The following is a 23,716-nucleotide window of genomic DNA, read 5'->3' on the forward strand; positions in this document are numbered from 1 at the left end:
GTGTGTTCATTTTGTTAATCAAGAAGCATATGATTTTATGGCTGGGTACGTTGAAAATATATAAAACCTTTCTTATTTTGGATAATTTGTTTCCCTTTGACCAATCTTTGTTACTTGCCTACACATCTGTGCATAGCGTGCTGCTCCAGCGCGACTGCTTCGTGTGCTGCCTCGAGTCGCGCGGCCACTATGTCCGCGCCGAGGCGGAGGCCGTTGCCACTCTCGACACCCTCTGTTGCGCGCTCTCGCTGGCGGTGTTTGCAAAGCCTTGTCGTGGCGCTGCAAGTGTTGCCCCCCTCCTCCCCAAGGGCAAGGTGAAGGAAGGTGCCTGTGTGGTTCTTCTGCAGCTCGCAACGAGGATTGCTGTGTCCAACCTGCATAGGAATGCCAAGAAGTCTTTCTCGGAGACGTAAGCCATGGCGCATGTTTCTACCATGATTTCCTTCGGTTGGATTTCATGGACGAGAGATCTGGTCTGCTTCTTTGTGGCTTCCAAACTTGAAATGTTTGTTTGGAAGTTAGTTTAGTTTTTTGTTGTGGATTCACATCTTCTCACATGTACCATCCTCTTAGACCTTTAGATTTCCAAAGAAACTAAATGAAGATATGGTGGTATGATCTCAATAGTACAACTTAAAGCCTTCCATGCTTTATATTTTCTCTGAAATTTGCTCTTGAAGAATCATATATCTATTTTAGATCTGGTGAGAAAAGACGGCTTCCAAGCAGATGATGCGGGAGTGTTGGGCACATTTGGTTTTCGACTTGCGTGTCTAAATATTCTCACAATACTTGGCTCCCTCTCGGCCTTTGCGCCATTGGCGCAACGAGTCATCTAGTACATGGAACAGACGAGGTAACATGCATGTCTCTCGCTGAGTTGTCTAAACCACTACTTGTTTGTGACGTTTTTTTTTCTTTCTTTTAATCGGTGGCATACTAACGCGGGGGTTATATCTTGCTTACAGCGAGATGGTAGCTCCCCTCGCCGGAAGGGCCCTGCAGCACAAATGGGCCGACCAACTAGCCTCTTTTCTTGGTCGTGCATTCGTTCGTTCGTTCTGATCGCAGATTGTTTATTTTTTTTCTTCTTTTTTTAATTTCTTCATCAATTTTCTTTATTTTTCTTTTAATTTGTCAGAATTATTATTCTTATTTTATTGATTTTATTTGGTTTTCTTTTTTTCTTTTGTTTCTTTTTCTTTTTGCACTGATTTTTCTCTGGGTTTCTTATTTTATTTTTTATTTTTCTTGTTTCATTTTTTGGTTTTTCTTTTGTTTCTTTCTCGGCTTTATTCGGGTTGTTCTCAACACAAGTATACATTTTCCAAATATATGTTTTGATGCCTATTTTCTTTATCATATGCATTTGATATTTTTGTATTCATCAGGAATATATTTATACAATAGTTTTCAAATACATAACTAATTTTTTTTTCAACTATATGTTTTGATGCTTATTTTCTTTATCATACACATAGACATTTTTCGTATATAACAGGTACATTTCTTTAGTACATGTTGAATAGTTTCAAATACACGATTAACACTTTTCAAATATATGTTTTGATGCGACAAATTTAACATTTTTTCGCATACCTCAGGAGCATCTTTTGTAAACAAAATTTAAAAATTCGAAACGTGATTAACATTTTGGAAAATATGATTTTTTGTTCTCTAGTTTTTTTCATATATTTTATAGATTTTTACATAAATCTGGAACACACATGTTTCACAATTTTTAAATTCAGCATTAAGTTTTTCCATATTTATACTTGGATGTCTATTTTTTCCATACAACTTGTGCATTTTTCGTGTACATTACAAATATTTTTATGCTCCCTTTGTAATACATGTTTAACATTTCCATTTTATTTTTTGATGTCTAATTTTTTCACACAATTGTACAGCTTTTGTACATGTCAGGAACATATTTTTATACATGTTTATCTATTTACTATTTACATGATTATTTTTTCAATTTATGTTTTTATATCTACTTTTTTCGTACACATCAGAAACACTTATGTGCATATTTAACATTTTTTTAAAATTTTATGTAAATTGATTATATATATATATATATATATAATTCCCAATAAAAACACAATTTAAAAAGGAAAGGAAAAACGAAAACAAAAAGGCCAGAACCGAAAAACAGAGCGCTTAAGGTCCATTGTGCTAGGCCGGCCCATTGCCGCAGACGTTTCAGGTTAGCTCTCCTACTGCCTCGCTATGAGCGAGGCATAGTTGTGGCCGCACAGTATTTAGTACCACAGCACCTATTCGGCTCGGGATCCTTGCCCGGGTTTTGAGTTGGTACTTTGAATAAACCATTATTCCGGATGCCACTAGAACACTTGGTTATAAAATGTTTTATGTTAATTGTTTTAAATAGATGAAATAATAAAAGAGAGTTTGAAAGTATTCAAGATTTTCTTTGAAAACTCAAATTTTTTGCTTTTTTAGGAATTTTAAGAAAAGTCGCCAATTTTAATACAGGTTAAAAAATTGGAATATTCATGAGAACAAAATGGTGGAAATACTGAAAATAATTTTCATGATTTTTAATGTTTAACGAATTTTAAAAATGAAAGGGGGGCGGTGAAGAAAAGAAACCAGTAAATCATGTGAAACCAAAAAAACACAGAACAAAATCTGAATGAAAAAAACTATAGAAAACAAAATGAACAAAATAAAATATTGGAGAAGAAAGGGAAAAAATCCTATAAACTGGAACAAAAACAAAAACCATAGGAAACCATAGTGAACCAACTAAAATCGTGTGAAAACCCGCCAAAACAAAATAAAACTAGCGGTGCCCGCCCGCAACCCTGGGGATATATGCTAGCTGACTATCATGTGCCCATTACACGTAGAATAGGATTGTCGTACGGGTCCTAGTGTCCTGAGTCACCGTAGGTTCCCAATAAATCAATACCAGCACATTTGTTCATCCTTTTGGATGTAGCACAACTCTAATTTCTAACTATATTGGAAAAAAAAATACTGTAATCCCTTTTTGCTTCCTTGACATCGCCTCCCTACACCAACACATCCACATCCACTTGGAATTTAAATACTCGGTATTCTCTCCTTCACGGTAAGCATCTTCTTTATTTGTATGTCTGTCTAGTATGTGTTATGTTCGTCTGTGCACGGTGTTAGCACTACTAGGGATTATATGGTTGTTTCTCTATAGAAATTGCAACTCAAAACTCGGAAATCAAATTCAAAAACATACGAGCTAGAATGCCTTATCATAAAGGTGAATTCTTCATTGGTAAAGTGTAGATGAAAGCATATACAACATGTGACACAAAGAATGGTCTCATATGGGCGTGCAACATGCTAGAAGCACATCGCATGGGAATCATATCGTTGCATGAACAAACAAGGAATCTCAAACAATTTACATTGCTCGCATATATACTGGTAAGTAAGCATCCACTCGTTGATATATAAAATATAGATACATAATTTAGTTACAAATTATTCACTATCACACAAGAAAAGTGCAGTCATATACAATACAAAGCCATTTACCTGGCTGATAACTGTGACATCGAGACAGTGGCCTTGGATGCAGAGGATGAACTGGACACAGATGTTTCATCTTGCACTCTACTTGCTGAATCAATAAAGGTGGGCCTTGCGGGTTGTATCTCAGGAGAATTTCTTGATAACAACAACATAACTACCTCTGACATCGTTGGCCTTGAAGCAGGGGCTGATTGAGTGCAAAGAAGCGCTATCTCTATTATTCTTTTTACCTCTTCTAGCATATATTCGTCATGGTCTAACAATTCATCCACCAACTTAATCACGTTCTCATTTTCATATAGCTTCCATGCCTGTACCGAGAACAGGCATAATCAGGTGTATGTCTTAAAATAACATGAATTGTTTGTACGTAAAGAAAGCTCAGTACAATAAATACAAAATGATCACATCTTCATCAACTATTAAAGCCTGCCTATTTAAGCTTCTTACCGAGGAATGATGCTTGGGAAAGATTCATGCATAGTAAGTATATTGGCTAGATAGCCCTGTCTTTGGCCTATTGAAAATTTGGGGACTCTTATTTTTGGGTTGTATGAGGGCTGTGACAGAACACTTCATTCACTTCAGATCGTTCACAAATTTCATTTTTCTAGAATAAGTGGTTGGACAATGCCACCTAGCCAAAAAACAATACTCTTGCACAAGTATTGAATATATCTCAGCCTAATGTGTTATTCAAATGAGATCTAGTTGGTTCGTGCCTCTTGGGGAGGTTGTCATTAGTCTAATTGTCGCAAGGCCATGGGATTTTCCGCTGAAATCTCCATTAGAATGGTAGATTCTCGGTTGACTCTATATACCACACACTCATTCACTCACACTCACCAGTCGTAAAGATAAAAGGATTCAGAAGTCGAAGGTACCACTGAAATTAATTAATTTTGTGGTCCATGCATGGGGGTGTGATCCTTATATAGGAGAACCACGCTCACGGTAACTCGCCTGGTAGTAAGCACTGTTGTTGCAATCATGAAAGAAGCCAATAAAACACACCTCTTCTTCCAACGCAAGTTTGCGTGCACTACATGATTAGTCATCCAAGCTTTGTCTAGCTAACATGTATCCACAACATAGTGTTCCCAGCACTACATGGATAGATCGAAAGCTTAGTGATGCATAAGGGTGGAATGGTATTTTGACTATGTAGAAATGAAATGGTTTCAATGGTAAAACTCCTCTCCTCTGTGAGTTATCTATGTAGAAATGAAATGGTTTCACGGTGGCTCTTTATGTGGTCTACTCTTCAACGACATGAGCACCAACTACAATATTTGATGGTGTGTAAGTGACTGGAGCGGCTAACCGAGGATTTTTTTTACTCAGCATAGATGGCGGCATAGTCTCCGGAGTGGTCTCATGCAAACTTCCCCTTAGGTAACCTCTTGTCTTAATAGACTTTGCATCTTTGCCGATGTATAACTATGGTGTGGGTGCATGCGCGCATCATAGTCATGCAGAAGCCGAATATAAGTTTGTTGTACTTCAAACACTTGATGCGATATTATGGCCCTGTTTATTTGAGCTTTAGGAAACAGATCCAGCTTTGCCAGTGAAGCTGAATCTATGATCTAGAACAAACAACTATTGTGAATCAACTTTGCCAGTGAAGCCAGTTTTATTAGTGAAGCTGGATCTGGAATCTGAAACAAATAGCCATTTCGAATCAGCTTTGCCAGTGAAGTTGAATCTGGATTCAGGCAATTTTTAGTCCAATTTGTTGTAGCTCCTCAAAGTGTACTTCGATGGTGAAGCTTCGCAGAATCAGCTTCACCACTAAAGTGAATCTACAAGTCATTTGAATCCAATCAAAGCTGAAACAAACAGGATATTATATATTTGTGAATCCGCTTTGCTACCAAAGTGAATCCTTAGGTGATTCGAATCATACCAAAGCTAAAACAAACAGGGCCTATGAGTTACTAAAGTGTCATTTAACAAAAATACTATTAAAAACATGTTCTTAAAAAATAACTGTTGAAGTTAACCTTGGTGAAGACTGGTTCTGGGGCAACATATACACAAGCCGATGCTTACTTAGCAAGAATTTTGTCAATTGCTTGTTAAATCTCCAATCATATAGTGAAAACCAGCCAGGGCATTCATAATTTCGTATCACCAAATTAGGAAGTGCAAGTATAAAGAAATATACGCATAAGAATGAATCAAAGATGTGTGAAGTGGTTATGTAAAATATGCAAGCCATATGTGGCAATATATGGAACCAAGAGAGGTTTTTGAGAAGAAAGATGGATACCGATTCAAGTAGGTACTGTGCTTCAGGCTCAAGCCTTGTATCATTGATTTTCCGACCACTTATTATTTCCAAAATAACTATACCAAAGCTGTATGTGTCAACCTTCTCCGTTAGCTGGCCTTGGATTGCATACTCGGGAGCAGTGTACCCCCTATTCAATAGTAAAATATAATTAGAAAATAAGCAATGTGCCCAATGTATTATTTGCATGTGCAAACTTACAATGTGCCTGCAAATCTAGTGCTGACATGACTATGATCATCTGGTAGGAGCCTTGCCAAACCAAAATCAGCAATCTTAGGCTGGAAGTCATCATCAAGAAGAACATTGCTAGATTTTATGTCACGGTGTATGATGCACACATGGAACTCTTGATGAAGATATGCAAGGCCACGGGCCATGCCAACCATGATGTTAAATCGCTGCTTCCAGTTAAGTGTTCCACGTCTCTCACCTATTATGCGAGGAAGTGTACATGTCAAACCATCACTTAGATGTGCGAGTCAGCACTATCCTAAGCTAATCAACTTAGTTTGCAAGATTGTAGATGTAATTGCCTTGTAAAGAACAAAACTACCATGAGACTAATTTCAGTCTAGCAATAGAGGTGTGACTATAGGATTCGGTTTAGATTAATGAGACCTTCTAGAGCAATCAAATGGGGAATATTATATACCTAATCCATATAAGATGTTTTCTCACATGTTCAACTTGGCATAGCCACAATTTTGCGCTAGAGGTGGACCAATAATTATTTTCATATTAATTTGGGTCATGATGGGTTTTTCCTAACATTTTTTGGCATGATATATAGAATGCTTAGGAAAACTTAGGGTGGTACATGGCCCATACGTCCACTCCAGGTCCACCCATGTGTCCAACGAGTGGAAAAATAAGTCAAGTAGATGACAGAGAAAGGATCAAGAAAGCATACCGAATAGTAACTTGTCAAGACTACTATTGGCCATATATTCATAAACAAGGAGGCATTCGGAACCCTTGCGAGAACAACCAAGAAGCCGGACAAGATTTCGATGTTGAACATTGCTAATTAGCTTCACCTCACTTTCAAAATCTTCTTTGGCCCTGCTAGTTTGCATTACTGACAACCTTTTTACTGCAACAATTTTTCCATTTTTCAACAAACCCTGTTAGAGAAGGACATTAAAAACACGTTTTGTAATGATCTAATAAATTTCCATGAAAAAGAAACTTGGTAACATGATGTTCTTATTCTAATTTCCCATTATGTACAATTGCCTTTTGCCTGCAAATCTTCATAGTGGATTAAATATTTGAAGATCACCAGACCTTAAAGACATCTCCAAAACCTCCTTCTCCAATTTTACTTTTCTCACTGAAATTATTGGTTGCAGCCTTAAGATCGCGATAGTAAAAATTTGTTGGACCTTGCAGTTCTGTTGCTCCAAGTATATCACCTAAAAGAACATACAGTCAGTTGCGGAAACACAAAATCAAATAGAAATTAATTTATTGTCTTTTCCATCTAACTTCAAAACAATTTAATATGCAAAAATAGGGCAGTCCTTTTAAATGGAACTAATTTCACTCGCAAATACAAAACAAATGCAAATTTTTCATTGCAAAATGCTATACGATTAGTATATTATATATGCCCTTGTGTAAATAGGTGAATCCTTGAATTTCAGAGTAACCTAGTTGTCGTGGACAAATGGACAAATACAACCTTTCCCTACCTACCTACACTTGATATCTTTTGCATAGTGCTACATAAATAATAGAAAAATCAAGACACGTTGAATACAAAAGGAGCATCCCTAAAAAATAATAGAAAAGGAGAATAAAACACATAACTATAAAAAGAATCAAAGGTCCGCAATATAACTACAAATTATGGGATAATCCAAAGGTGTGCCCAAAGGCATATATAGTCACACACACACGCGCGCGCGCGCGCTCGCGCATGCACACACATGTACAATGTAAATGCCCTTTTTATATATATCTGAATTTCACTTTGTCCATGTGGAAAAATTGTCACTTTTCAGAAAATTTCAAACATTTACATGTTTCTTTTATATTTGAAAACATAATTTCAAATTTGTTGTTCTGTGAGAGTGCATGATCACTCGAATCATTTTGCTTCTCTTGACATTATGTTACTTTAGGGTGGAAATTGTATGGCGTCCATGACTCATGAAAGCATGTAATATATGATGGCAACTTCCTAAATTCACTTTATTTTCAACAACTTCTATAAAATTGTGAGTTACCAACAGAGATTGTTTACATATATAACTTAATAATTAATGATAGTCTAGCTACTATGGAGAAATAGGATAGTGATCCAATAACAATGGATACTGTGCGATTCATGATAGCATCAATAAACAACTGATGATCATTTGCAATAATGTTAACAACCACAATAATGTAGTTACATATGTTAAAAAAACTAACATATCGCTCTCTTGTTTAATCATTTGGGAGTCCTACCCAATGGATGAATCAGGAGCCTCTCTGTCGAGTAGTAAAATGATAGAACTTTATGCCATCATCATCCTGGAAACACGGGACAATAGTGGCATGGCATAGAAATGTTCTATTGAGGCATCTCACTAGATGGAACTTACATAATCACTTCATACCCTCAAGATGACTAAATGGAAGCAACTTTTTTTTGACCGTGATGGAAGCAACTTTTTTTTGACCGTGATGGAAGCAACTTTTTTGAACATGAGGCATAAAAATTACTTGCTCAAAATTAAGAATATCTGTTTTATCTAGTTAATGACATCAACTTGGACCATGTTAATAAGCTCACATTAAAAAAACAGACATGAAGTCAAGAGCTTTAACTTCTAGAAAGTGGGGGTACTTCGTGACATTTACCTCTCCAAGGTTTCTGTAGCTTCTTAGACTGCCAAATCCATAACAAAGCTAATAACCCTAGAAGCAAGAGGAAGGCTACACCTCCCAGAATCCCTCCTACAATGGCTCCCTTCTCTGTTGATTTTCCTGTAACAAATCATGAATTGTGATCTCTGAAATAAAGATGAACATTAGTTAGAAACATAAAAATTTCATTGACTTGGGTTTTTGTATGACTTACTATAACAATCCAATTGACATCAAAGTTCAAGCAAACACGTTCCCTAGAGCAAATAAACATGCTTACCTTCGTGACAGAATAGAGAATGTTAAAATTCAAACTCATCTCAAACACTGTGTTCCAAATGTACAAAAATATGATCCAAAGTACTAAAGTTAAGTTTTAACATTATTCCCTCAAGTACTACATAAGTAATTCTATGTGAAGTCCAAATTATACTGCTTCTACACACCCTGTCTATGAAAACATCTACACCTAACCCATCCAATTGATACATAAAATGTTTAATATATATGATTTTTCACTTGGTTGAAATACCCTACAACAAAAGCATATACTGCAACAGTCAAACTTTGGGAATTGTCCAATAAATTTGTTTTCATCATCGAGGTAACAAGGGCTTAGGAGGGGCCATGGCTGTGATGTAATACTGTGGAGTGTGTAAGGGGGGCTTATGTGAAGGTCATTGTATGTTCAATCATCGATTTTTTAAATAATTTTAGCTGACTCATGGACTATGGCCAACTGCTATATGTCAAGAGAGACAATGAGTGAAGTGCTCTATGACTGGATCAAGTACAAAGCAAGGCCACCTCGAAGCTCCCTCCAAAGTTTCTTGGGTTACTTAACACAAGGGCACCTCGAATTCCGCCTTCCCATGTCAATATGAGCCTTACTCAGTCCCTCGAATCATTATAGCCAACCTTAAGACTTGCTAGGATCCTTGGAGGGGGTGCCTCTCCCCTTGAATTCATAAGTCAAAATTAATGGTTACATGTCATGTCCATGGGTGAATTTATATAGGCTAAGGATACTTGACAAATGACCAAGACTACCTTTGGTGAGGTATGTAGGATAGGTCAGATAGGTACGAGCGGCTCTGGCCCTGATTTTTTAGGGGAGTTCGTCGGTATTTCCACTTCAAAGAACATCAAGTTTTTGCGATTCCGCATAATCTTTGGTGATATTGTTGTCTTGTCTTGGGCATACTCTTCCACCATGTGATATAGTTGTTCGATGGTTCATGGATCTTGGTAAATTGCGGTTGATGGCTAGGTTTACTTTTGCCTAACGCAGGGCTAGCATGAAGGTATTAATTACATTGTGCTTGAGGCACTGATGATTTTCCTCCAGGTCTTCTGAAAACTTCTCGAGGAAATTTTGAGCGGGGAAATTTCGCACATGCCCGTCAGGCAACACCCTCGAAGACGTGGATGGTAGTGTGTGTTTGTCAAATAAGTAGAGGGTTCTAGTCTCTATCATACTACATCAAAGTAGCATGCTAGAATATGTTTAAGAAGGTTATTGAATTTCCATCTTGATGGGGTTTCAACATTGCTCACCTCGTGTGGTGTTGATGGTGTTCGTCATGGCAGTACATGTCGTTTTCATCTCACTCAGAATATTTTGGCAAACTACCTCAGAATGTTCTTGTCAAGTGTGAGTTCTCAAGACCATGCTTTTGCGTACATGCTATTCCAAAATCATCACATTCTCTTCCAAGTGCTTGTGTGTTCCTTCATGGCGGTTATTTTTATGTGGCCCACTTGAAATGTGTTCCTTAACATGTTACCTCGTGCACCCTCAGCGGAGGCCTATTCGGTACAAGTTCCTTTTAATGTGGGACTTCTCTAGGAGAACATGAATGGTTGAATTGGTGAAGGTTGGTCCATAATAAGGATTGAAACATTGAGCTCCATTTGCAATAGACACTCAAATCATTTTAGATAAGTTGGTGGCGTTGAGGGTGAGAGCTCCACGTACGAAGGTCCATGATCCTCTTGGTGCACATGATACTCTTGACTTGGTCTTCTATTATTCTTCTCCCAATTTGACTGGTTGACTATGACTAGTCATTTGGTTGTTTTGCCTTGATTTTGACAATTCGCTACATAGATGCCATGTAGACTTCGTTGTGAAATCATATAAGGAATAATTAATCACCCAAAAAAGCTATGCTAGTCATAACACCACCAAAGATTGGCACACATGGTGCAATAAAACAAAAAACAAAAAACTTCACCAAGCACTATGTAGCAGGCCTTCATCGCGGCGGAACCCACACTGACAGTGTTGCTGGTGTTCCGTATCTTCTTCACATAGTAGGTGGATGTCAGATGTTACGATTGGCGGTGGTCATCTTTTTGGCATGGTGACTAGGCGCACAGGCAAGCACCTCTATTTGTAGATCAGATCCAGTGACTAGTGTAGCACAACAGGTTCATGAGATATGTTGTGATGCACCATGTGTTGGATCGATCTTGTGGGGAGGATATGTGAGGCATGGCGCTCCTCTCCCTCACTTCTATTGGCAAACACCGACGACGTCGGATATGGTCAATTGATGGTCCATGTGGGATCCTTCCACGACTGGCATCTGGCCGGCACATCTAGTGGCAGTAGTTGCCAGACCCTCCTGTGGTGCGCATGTCAACTACCGATGAAACAACAGCGCGACAGTGATCGTAAGCGTTGCGATGATGCCTTCCCTTCAGTACTTTCTTCTCTGGATGGCTAGTTCTGTGTGAACAGGAATGGTAGAGTGGTGGGAAGTGACTACGGTAGCTCACAAGGCGGTTGTATTCTCTCCATGTAACAAAACAAAACTTTTAAGCAGGAGAAACAATTTTGTGATGGCTTCCCTCAGAAGCTATAGCAACCACTATATCAAACAATTGTTTCGATCGGGAGATAATTTATGTAGGTTCTTGCTAAATTTGGCACCATTTAGCGGGATTATTAGAGGATTTCACAGACTGAGCATAATTTCGCGTGGAGGCTCCCCAACCTCTATAGTGGCATGGTAGTGGAAATTTCATGGGATATTTAGAATTGTGGGAAAACCCCATGATCAAGTATTCTATCTGGATTAGGAAGCGGTGATGTCCGCACTAAGGTGTTGGTTCAAAGATGCTGCTTGGAGGGGGTTTATAACACGTTGTCTAATACTGATTGGATGACCAGCCAAATCGGCATGCAAGTGGTGATTCTATCTTGAAGGCGTTCAACACACATACCGCTCGACTAGTGGATTGCTTGAACGTCATAAGATTTGGGCTAGAATTTTAGAGACGTTTACATGAAGGGCGTCAGGTTTTTAAGCCAATTTGGTCCACAACAATGTACGATTTTACTTGGAATTGCATTCATTAGTAAATACTAGTTCTAAGAAAATATGTAAATACAGCTGCATGTTTTTGGTGGGCATACAACTATGGTTGCCCATCAGTGTACGGATGTGCAACTGCAGTTGCGCGTAGTCAATTGGCATGCAACTATAGTTAAGCGCACCTGGCGGGCATGCAAGAGTAGTTACGCATGGCCGGTGCTACTACAGTTGCAACTACATGCAGCTAGTGGGTGTGCAACTGTAGTTAGAGGCGTGCAACCACAATGGCACATGATCAGCTGTAATGCGACTACTGTTAAGTGCACCCTAAGGACATGCAACTACGGTTGCACGCAACTGGTGAGGGGTGTTATCATTGCAGACAGGTGTGCAACATGCAATTGTAGTTACGAGCGGTTTGGGGGGGGGGGGTATCTATAGTTATGTGCGGCCTGGTGGGCGTGTAATTGCAGTGGCGCATAAAAAATAAATACCAAAAAAGTTTAGAAGTTCTTTAGTTTGATACCAATATTTTGCACGACAACATTTGACAAAACCAAAAGTTATCAACCCTATTAAAACTTTTTAGATATTAGCAAGAAAATTTGGTACTCAACCAGTTGGTAGCCTATTTTCGGACTTACACATTAGCATACCAAATATTCACATCAAAGCAATCAGGATCGTAAATCAATCAAACAGAAAAAACAAAAGAAACCAAATATATTATAGACAAGCTAGTTAACATTTAGTTCATGCATAATATCGGTGTGATCTCAACTGAACTATTTCTGAATCTACTAGCATCAACATAGGATATTTTCTATTTTCGCTTTCCTTTTTCCATTTCCATTTTCCTTTTCTTTTATCTTCTTTCTCTGTTATTTTGTCACATGCGGCAAACGAGGGATGATAAACTATAGTTATGGGCTGGCGGTGGAAATGCAACTGTAATTGTGCCCAAGCGGCGGATTTACAATTGTGCTTGGCCGTGGAACTATAGTTGTGCTTGCGCGGGAGACGGAGGATGTGCAGTTATGTGTGGCCAACGATTATGCTATTTTAGTTGTGTGGAGGGGGGGCGGAGACTGCAGTTACCTGCGGGTGAGGGCATCTCCAGCCGCGCCCCCAACAGGCCCTCCCCAGGCGATTTTGCCGCACCGGCGCCAAAAAAAGGCCCCAGTCGCGCCCCCAGAAGCCCGTTTTTCGCCGGCTCGGGCCAAAACTGGTGCCGGCGGACCCAGGCCGAACCCGGCGCCCTGGGGGGAGCTTGGGGAGCCGGTGCAAGCGAAAAAGGCGCGTGTGCCCGCCCTGGAAGCGACCCGAGGGTCTTTTCCCGCCGTTTCTTGACGCTTTTCCCTCGCATCTCTCCCGCTCGCTCGCCTTCAAGTGGACGTCCAAGGAGGAGGAATGCCTCGCCGAAGCATGGAAAGTCGTCTGCCTCGACCCGACCACCGGCGTGAACCAGAGCTTGGACACGTACTGGGACCGCATCAAGGCCAAGGACTTCAAAGGCGTCTACATGCAGCGCGGCTCCAAGGCGATGGCGAACCATTGGGGCGTATCCAGTTGGCGTGCAACAAATGGCATGGAATCGTCGAGGAGGTCGCGGCTCGCCCGGAGAGCGGCGCCAGCATTGAGGATCAGGTACGCACGCCGTTCGCCCGCTTATCTTCGTCCCCTACGCCCGCCGCACGCCAACTGTTTGTCTCTCCGCGCAGCTGCTGCGTATGTTCGCCATGTATCGGGGCGACAACCAAGACGCCGACTTCAAGCACCTCCACGTCTACAAGCGCATTGACAAGTGCGAGAAGTGGGCGGAAGTCCGGCGTACCCTCGACAAGGCCAAGGAGACATACAAGCCAGACGCGACGACTCCGGGCGCGTCAGAGGGACGGCCGGACGGCCACAAGTTGGCAAAGAAGGGGGAAAGCGCCGACGCGGCAACCACGCGAGTGCAGGAGTCCATCGAGCATTGCCTCGCCGACGCCCAGGCCCGGGCCGTCCTACGCGAAGAGAAGACCGAGGCGCGGTGGTCGTCGCTAATGAAGAACAACGCCATCAAGCCCGACCTGCTCCGGACGAACGTCGCCGCGAAGAAGAGGAACACCGACATGGCTTTCCTGTTGAGCGGGGCAGACATGCTCCAGAGCAACGACGAGAAGCTCAAGGCGTGGTACTTGGTGCAGCGCGACCTCATCCTGAACGAGCTGCCGACGGCAACGCCGATGACGCCCACGACCACACGGACGCCAAGCCCGAACGGCGCCTCTACATCACCGCCCAGCAGTGCCGAAGCCGCGCCGACGCAGCCCTGCGACGAAGCAGGTCCGACACCGACGAGCCCGCGCACGCCGACTCCGCCAACGCCTGGAGCCGACCAAGCCGAGTGAATCGTTGCGCACGGCGGCCCTCTATTTTTTGTAACGCCAGACTACGTCCGATCGCCGGATTTGCGGCGTCTTTTGAGAGCGGGAATGACCAAGTTTGAATTTCCCGCATCCTGGGGCCGGCGCGTGGGGGCGTGACTGGGAGCTAAGTCGCCCCCAGGGGCCGAACTAGCGCCGGCACGCCCCCAGGCCGCTCTATTTAGGCGCCCTGGGGGGCCGAACGGCTGGAGATGCCCTGATGGACGTGCAGTTTTGGTAGGTTGGTGGCATGCAACTTGCAGTTGCGCAGGTGAAGGAAGTGCAAGTGCGCAATTGTGTGTGCTATTGTAGTTGCACATAGGTGGCAGACGCTTTGTTGCACTGGGTTGGTGGCGGTGTATCCAAAGTTCGGCGTGGGAAACCGATGTATAATTTTACTGGAACATAGACAAAAGTTTGTACAACTATAGTTTCATGTCGGCGGCAACGTACAATTGTGTTTGGCTGATAGGTGTGCAACTCTAGTTGCGTGTGTAAGATGAATGTGCAGTTACACCCACACAACCATGTGTGCAACTAATTGCATATGGATGTTGTTAGAATTAATGGGCTAGGCCCATAGCAATTTCTGAAATCTCAAAGCCCATGTGTAAAATGGCAAGTGGTGGTGCTAAGTTTAGTCCCACCTTGAAAGTTGAAGAAGAGTTGGACCTCTTTATATAGTGGGTTCTCTCCACCACTCTAAGTGGTGTGTGAGAAGAGAAAAGGAAAACCACACGCGCGCGCTCGCTCGCTCGCCTCGCCTCGCCTCGCCGGGGCGGGCGGGGCGGGGGGCGGGGCGTACATTTTATGTCTTGGCAGACAAGTTTTGGTTTCTTGTCCGGTAAGTATACGAATTAGAAACCAAGTCGGTTTGGGATTGTGGTCGCGACACAATACCGCCTCTGGTCCTAAATATATACAGCTACCGGCTGCGGCCAGAGACACACCGAAAAACACCTAGGGTTTTGCCTCATCTCACAACTTGCGCCGCCATCATAATCTACTCCATCCCAAACGCCGGCGTGCATCGGCGCGTGGGAGAGCAGGTCTCCGGAACCGTTCGTCTTTGCGATCCTGCACCGGGAGAGGACGAATTAGGTTCTGTGCGCGACTGCTCAAATTCGTCATCACGGGTCGTCTTCCGTCCAAGTCGGGCGGTGCTACTCATCGTCGTCAGCAGCAGATCGTCGCCAACATCGTCATCAACACTGTCGCACCCATAATAGCTAACGATCAGTACGTCCAACATCCTTTGTTCATGTCTGTTTCTACAGTTATTGTTACGTGCTTGCTGCTGTTATGCATGTCTTGCTGTTCTTCTAGTTTGCTAGATTATTGCATGCTAGTATCTCTTCTAGTCATGAATTATTTACTGGAATTAATCATGAACTTGCCTAATATTCCAACAATCCAAAAACCTAATTGTAGGCAATTTCCTGAGTTAACTATGGCTGGATTCGCTGATGCACTGAGGCCGGATAAGTTTACCGGTGTGCACTTTAAGAGGTGGCAGGTGAAGACCACACTCTGGCTTACTACTCTGAAAGTTTTCCAGGCTAGTGTTGGTGCTCCAGAGGAAATGACCGACGAAGATCGGAGAAAATTCCAGGAAGCCAATACTATGTTTGTGGGATGCATTCTGAGTGTTCTTGCTGACCATCTGTGTGATGTGTACATGCACATAAACGACGGAAAAATTCTGTGGGATGCACTGAATGCAAAATTCGGTGCAACAGATGCAGGCAGTGAACTGTACATCATGGAGAGTTTTCATGACTACAAGATGGTGAATAACCGTTCTGTGGTTGAGCAAGCTCATGAGATACAGTGCATTGTGAAGGAACTTGAACTCCTTAAATGTGTTCTACCCGACAAATTCGTGGCTGGGTGCATGATTGCAAAGTTGCCTCCTTCATGGAGGAATTTCGCCACAACTCTGAAGCATAAGAGACAGGAGATATCAGTTGAAAATCTGATTGCATCTCTTGATGTTGAAGAAAAAGCTCGGGCTAAAGATACCACTGAAAAAGGAGGTGAGGTTCAGCCTACTGCTAACATGGTGCAGAGGTACCCACAGAGCAAGAACAAAGGGAAGAACAAACCTGTTGTCAACAAGCCTACCAAGACTACTACCTTCAAGAAGAAGAAGTTCAACAAGGCTGAGCTAGAGTGCTACGCCTGTGGGAAGCCTGGACACTTTTCCAAGGAATGCCCTGAACGTGCAGACCGCAGAGGAAAAACAAGCTCCAAGACTGTCAACATGGTGACCGCTAGCAATATTGATGGGTATGGTAATTTACCTATTGTGCTTTCAGTATTTCAATCATCTTCGTGGTGGATTGATTCGGGTGCTAACGTTCATGTGTGTGCTGACATCTCCCTGTTTACTTCTTATCAGGTCGCAAGGGATTCTTCCGTCCTAATGGGGAATGGGTCACATGCTTCTGTTCATGGCATTGGCACGGTGGATCTGAAGTTTACTTCGGGAAAGATCGTGCAACTAAGGAACATGCAGCATGTCCCTACTATGAACAAGAATCTAGTTAGCGGCTCCCTTCTATGTCGAGATGGATTTAAGGTAGTTTTAGAGTCCAATAAAGTAATCATGTCAAGATTTGGAAATTTTATAGGAAAAGGCTATGAGTGCGGAGGCTTGTTCCGCTTTTCTCTTTCAGATTTTTGCAATAAGTCAATAAACCAAATTTGTGCTAGTGTTAATGATGATGCAAGTATTTGGCACTCTCGTTTATGTCATATTAATTTTGGTTTAATGTCTCGGCTATCCAGCATGAGTTTAATTCCGAACTTCACAGTTGCCAAAGGTTCTAAGTGCCATAGTTGTGTGCAATCTAAGCAACCTCGAAAGCCTCATAAGGCTGCCGAGGAGAGAAACTTGGCGCCTCTAGAACTCATACATTCTGATCTTTGTGAGATGAATGGTGTGTTGACAAAAGGTGGAAAGAGATATTTCATGACTTTGATTGATGATGCGACTAGATTTTGCTATGTTTATTTGTTGCAAACTAAAGATGAAGCATTAGACTACTTTAAAATCTATAAAGCTGAAGTTGAAAATCAACTACAGAGAAAGATCAAGCGTCTTAGGTCCGATCGTGGTGGAGGGTATTTTCCAAAAGTTTTTGATGAATTTTGTGAGGAACATGGTATTATTCATGAGAGGACGCCTCCCTATTCACCTCAATCAAATGGAGTGGCCGAGAGGAAAAACCGCACATTGACTGACTTGGTGAATGCCATGTTAGACACTGCTGGTTTATCTAAGGCATGGTGGGGGGAGGCTCTATTGACTTCATGTCATGTCCTGAATAGAGTTCCCAACAATAATAAAGAGAAAACCCCTTATGAGGAGTGGGTTGGGAGAAAACCATCACTTTCTTATTTGCGCACTTGGGGATGTTTGGCAAAGGTCAATATTCCTATTCCTAAGAAACGCAAACTTGGACCAAAGACAGTGGATTGTGTCTTTCTAGGGTATGCTCAACGGAGCATTGCTTATAGGTTTTTAGTGGTAAAATCTGAAGTACCTGATATGCATGTTGATACTATAATGGAATCTCGTGATGCAACATTTTTTGAGAACATATTTCCTATGAAAGATATGCATAGCATTGCTAGATTTTCTTCTGAGATAATTCCTGAATCTAGTACAACTGATGAATATTTCGAACAATCACATGAGGAAGTCCTTGAGAAGGATAACAATGAAGTTCCTAGAAGGAACAAGAGACAAAGGATTGCAAAATCCTTTGGTGATGATTTCATTGTATACCTTGTAGACGACACACCCAAGATGATTGCAGAAGCATATGCATCTCCGGATGTAGATGATTGGAAAGAAGCTGTTCATAATGAGATGGACTCAATTCTTTCTAATGGAACTTGGGAACTAACTGATAGACCATATGGTTGTAAACCTGTGGGCTGTAAGTGGGTGTTCAAAAAGAAGCTAAAGCCTGATGGTACTATTGATAAGTACAAGGCGCGGCTAGTGGCCAAGGGCTACACTCAGAAAGAAGGCGAAGATTACTTTGACACCTATTCACCCGTTGCTAGAATGACCACCATTCGAGTGTTACTTTCCTTGGCTGCCTCTTATGGTCTTATCATTCATCAAATGGATGTAAAGACAGCTTTTCTCAATGGAGAGTTGGAAGAGGAGATCTATATGGATCAGCCTGACGGGTTTGTGGTAAAAGGTGAAGAGAGAAAGGTGTGCAAGTTGTTAAAATCTTTGTATGGTCTGAAACAGGCACCTAAGCAATGGCATGAGAAGTTTGAAAGAACTTTGACTTCTGCAGGATTTGTCATTAACGAGGCTGATAGGTGTGTTTACTATCGCCATGGTGGGGGCAATAGTGTCATATTATGTTTGTATGTGGACGACATACTGATCTTTGGTACAAACATTAATGCAATTAATGAGGTCAAGTCTTTTCTATCAAAAAGTTTTGACATGAAAGATCTGGGAGAAGCCGATGTAATTCTAAACATCAAACTTATTAAGGATGAGAGTGGGATTACATTAACGCAATCTCACTATGTTGAGAAGGTCTTGAACCGATTCGGTTTTATGGATAGCAAGCCTTCTCCAACACCTTATGATCCCAGTGTGACACTCAGAAAGAACAAGAAAGAAACGAGAGATCAATTAAGATACTCTCAAATTGTCGGTTCACTCATGTACTTAGCTAGCGCTACAAGACCAGATATCTCTTTTGCTGTGAGCAAACTGAGTAGGTTCATGTCCAACCCGGGTGATGATCATTGGCATGCACTAGAAATTAACTGCTTTGGTCTTGCGCTATCTGAGAGGTACTATGAGTTACGGAATTACTTATTCAGGGCATCCTGCTGTGCTAGAAGGATATAGTGATTCAAATTGGATCTCTGATGTTGATGTACTTTACGCAACAAGTGGGTATGTATTTACTCATGGTGGTGGCGCAGTGTCATGGAGGTCTTGCAAGCAAACCATATTGACGAGGTCAACTATGGAAGCAGAATTAACTGCTTTGGACACAGCTACTGTTGAGGCAGAATGGCTGCGTGAGCTCTTGATGGACTTGCCGGTTGTTGAAAAACTTGTACCGGCTATTCTTATGAATTGTGATAACCAAACGGTTATCGCTAAAGTGAACAATTCTAAAGATAATGCAAAGTCATCAAGACACGTGAAAAGACGTTTGAAGTCTGTCAGGAAGTTGAGAAACTCCGGAGTAATAACTGTTACGTATATACAAACAGACAAAAACCTGGCAGATCCCTTTACAAAGGGACTATCACGAAATGTGATAGATATTGCATCGAGGAAGATGGGTATGAGACCCATAGATGTTACACCATAGTAGTAACCAACCTTTGTGATCGGAGATCCCGTGAATTAGGATCTGGGAAAAACAAGATATTGGTTAACTGAGGAGAGTAATAACTTATGATCGTCTCCAAGTGAAAATGCAAAACTCTCAGAGCTGTAAGGCTCAGATCTGTAAGGCAGGTCGGCAACATGCCTTAATGTGGTTCTATTGGCTATAATTAGCAAAGATGCTGTCCTACAGAGCAGTCTTGAAAGAACACACCTATATGAGTTCTGACTGTAAACGTCGCAGTCTATGAGATTTGGGTGATCTCTAGTAAACTCACGAAGAGACCAGGGAGTATGACGTATAAGCTCCAAACCGCGGGGTAGCCTACTGGCGGTCAGGTACTGGTTAAGACTTTGAGTGAAACCTGTTCACACAAAACTAGCAATTCAAGGCATAGTCCATTGTCAAGTTGTGAATGGATGTAGCTTAAAGTTCTAGGCAGAAGTTCAACTTAACAGTCTCTGCTGAAACACTGGTATATTAAACAAGTGGTGAGAGAAGGCAAATCTCTAAATGGGTATTTGAGATCTGGTGGGGGGTTGTTAGAATTAATGGGCTAGGCCCATAGCAATTTCTGAAATCTCAAAGCCCATGTGTAAAATGGCAAGTGGTGGTGCTAAGTTTAGTCCCACCTTGGAAGTTGAAGAAGAGTTGGACCTCTTTATATAGTGGGTTCTCTCCACCACTCTAAGTGGTGTGTGAGAAGAGAAAGGGAAAACCACACGCGTGCGCTCGCTCGCCTGGCCTGGCCGGGCCGGGCCGAGGCGGTGCGTACATGCGACATGCGCGTGAATGGTCCGCCGAAATCCGGTCCGTCTCCTTGCAGGAGCGCAGCTTCCTTTTGCCGTTTTATTTTTTATGTCTTGGCAGACAAGTTTTGATTTCTTGTCCGGTAAGTATACGAATTAGAAACCAAGTCGGTTTGGGATTGTGGTCGCGACACAATACCGCCTCTGGTCCTAATATATATACAGCTACCGGCTGCGGCCAGAGACACACCGAAAAACACCTAGGGTTTTGCCTCATCTCACAACTTGCGCCGCCATCGTAATCTACTCCATCCCAAACGCCGGCGTGCATCGGCGCGTGGGAGAGCAGGTCTCCGGAACCGTTCGTCTTTGCGATCCTGCACCGGGAGAGGACGAATTAGGTTTTTGGGAAGCGTTGTGCGCGACTGCTCAAATTCGTCATCACGGGTCGTCTTCCGTCCAAGTCGGGCGGTGCTACTCATCGTCGTATTCATCGCCGTCAGCAGCAGATCGTCGCCAACATCGTCATCAACACTGTCGCACCCATAATAGCTAACGATCAGTACGTCCAACATCCTTTGTTCATGTCTGTTTCTACAGTTATTGTTACGTGCTTGCTGCTGTTATGCATGTCTTGCTGTTCTTCTAGTTTGCTAGATTATTGCATGCTAGTATCTCTTCTAGTCATGAATTATTTACTGGAATTAATCATGAACTTGCCTAATATTCCAACAGATGTGAGGTAATATCTCACGTCTACATCAAATATAGTCGTACCATAATTTTTATTCCAAAATGATAAGTGTCGAACGTTTGATATGTGCACATGGCAACCCGAACTTTTTTCATGGCAAGTTTAGTTGAAGAGAGGATAGCAAGTTAGGAGCAAGCACGACAATTTTTTGCAAAAAATAAACCGAAGCACGAAAATTGCCATGCTTAACAACTAAAGTTGTCATCCTCATGTCACTAAATTTGCAGTTAAAAGCGTTCAGAGTTGCCATGTCCTCATACCGAACGCTTGATACTTATCGGGGTCATTTTTATTATGTCTGAGATGCTTTATATTTTCGTTGACAGTTTTAATCGATCTGATTCTTAAAAAAAATGAGTAATTTAGGAGTGTGCTACACTGAATCCTACTTACGTACGGTCAATCACTGTGTGATTTTGGAAAAATAGTATATACTCCCCCGTTCCTTTTTACTCCGCATATAAAATTTGTGTCGAGTTAAATTTTACAAACTTTGACCAGTTTTTTGTCAAAAAATATCAATAAGTACAATTCTACTAAATATACATATTATGAAACTATATTCCATAATGAATCTAAAGATATTCATTTGGTATTGTAAATGTTGATAATTTCTTCTATAAGTTTGGTTAAAATAAAAATACTTTAACTTCAAACAAATGTTATACACAGACTGAAAACGAAGGAGGGAGTACTGTGCTAATAAGTCACGCGTGAAAGACGAGGAACTCACCAGAGCGCAAGTAGGGCGCCAGGTCTGCGGTCTCATTAGCCGGGAAGAAGGGCTTATCAGAGTACCTCATGAAGCACCCGACGTCCACTGCGCGGCCGTCGGAATTGGGCGGGCACAGGTCAATGTTGCTCGAAGCTACCTCCAGGCACTGCGCGCAGCCGCCCGCCCCGACCGTCTCCACACACTGCGCCATGGCGTACACGCCGGCGCCCGCGGCCATCGCAACGAGCCGCGGGAAGCGAGGCACAGCGATCGCGAGGTCGCTGACCAGCGCCTGCACCGCGCCGTTGAAAGCGCCGCCGGCCACGGTGGAGCCGTTGCAGATCTGCCTGTTGCCAGGGCCCGTGGTTTCGTTGAAGAAAGGCAAGCTCTCGTACCCTACGATGCAGCCGTCGAGGATGGCGCGCCCGCCGGTGGCGGCGCCGCAGGCGGGGTGGACGCGCGCGGCGCGCCGCGGCGGCGTCGAAGCAGGCGACGCAGTCTCTCCCGGTGACGTATGGGCGGCACTGCGCCAACGCGAACGTCGGCGCTACGATGCGCGGCTGAAACACGGTGGCGAAGCCGCCGCCGGCGGAGAGGTTAGCGCGGAGTTCGGCAAAGGTGGAGTTAAGGGCCGAGAGGAAGGCGGCCGTGGACGTGACGTTGTAGAGGCTGCACCCTTGGCTGAGCAGCATAGCCTGCGCGTCAGCGGCTGTGAACGGAACCAGCGCGGAGGTGATCGCCAGCACTAGTGCCGGTAACAGCGGGGAGTGAGCCATGCGGGGCATCCGCGCCACCGGCGAGAGGAGAGGAGAAATCGCCGTGAACTCTGGGTTCTGGACGAGAGTATTTGGGTTGTATTTGGAAATCGGCAAGTGTGCAGTGCAAGGAGGAAGTGATTGTTTCCCCGTGGTATAAATGCGAGGCTTTTTACCTTATAAGGAGGAGTGAATATATCCCATCCAACGAACCAACCTGTGGTTGGATGGTTAGACCGACTGTGGTACCCAGCCCATTAGGGTTTAAATACTGATGCTCACATTTATTTCCGAATTGGATGCAGTGGTCCAGATTGATCGATACTCTGTGACCAAAGAAGCGTAGTGTTTTGCAGTCAAGGCAAACCGGCCGGACAGATGAAAAAAAGAGCACCTATACATCAGGTATCTTAAAATCCTTTCGTTGTTATCGAAAATCAGACCATCGGCCAAGAATCAAGGGTCAGTCTTTTAGGGCCTATGGATGACTGTCAAAATAAGCTGCTCTCTATCCAGTTCATTCTAGCAGTCCAACCTAAAATTTATTTTAGAGCCCACTAATTAAGATTTAGCAGGCTTTTAAAATAATAAAAAATAGGTTAAGTTGCCAGAATAAGCAAAAAAAAGTGAGCAACTATTTTGGCAACCACCATAAACCCTCAAAACAAATTGCACTAGATGGTATGGCACATACATCAACCGATGCAACGATAAATTGTCTAGAAAATATCCATGCAACGGACGGTTGACATGGCTCCGTACAAGTAATTATTTTTTTGAGGTGGCAGTACTAGTAAATTGTACCGTAAAAGGCCTCCTAAATATTGCTAGAAGAGATAGTCCTGTGAAACTTCACATCATTCATGAGGCCTTTTAGAATGGTTTGAAAGAGAAAATATCAAAGTTCATGGGGAAAGCAACATAAGC

At 42.6% G+C, this 23,716-nt stretch overlaps 1 pseudogene; it reads right to left on the reverse strand.

Moving 5' to 3' along the window:
- Positions 1 to 3,542: 3,542 nt before the first annotated feature.
- LOC123064354 (putative receptor-like protein kinase At4g00960) lies at positions 3,543 to 22,793 on the reverse strand (annotated as a pseudogene).
- Positions 22,794 to 23,716: the final 923 nt, after the last annotated feature.

The sequence above is a fragment of the Triticum aestivum genome, chromosome 3B, assembly GCF_018294505.1.
Source record: "Triticum aestivum cultivar Chinese Spring chromosome 3B, IWGSC CS RefSeq v2.1, whole genome shotgun sequence".
Classification (NCBI taxonomy): Eukaryota; Viridiplantae; Streptophyta; class Magnoliopsida; order Poales; family Poaceae; genus Triticum; species Triticum aestivum.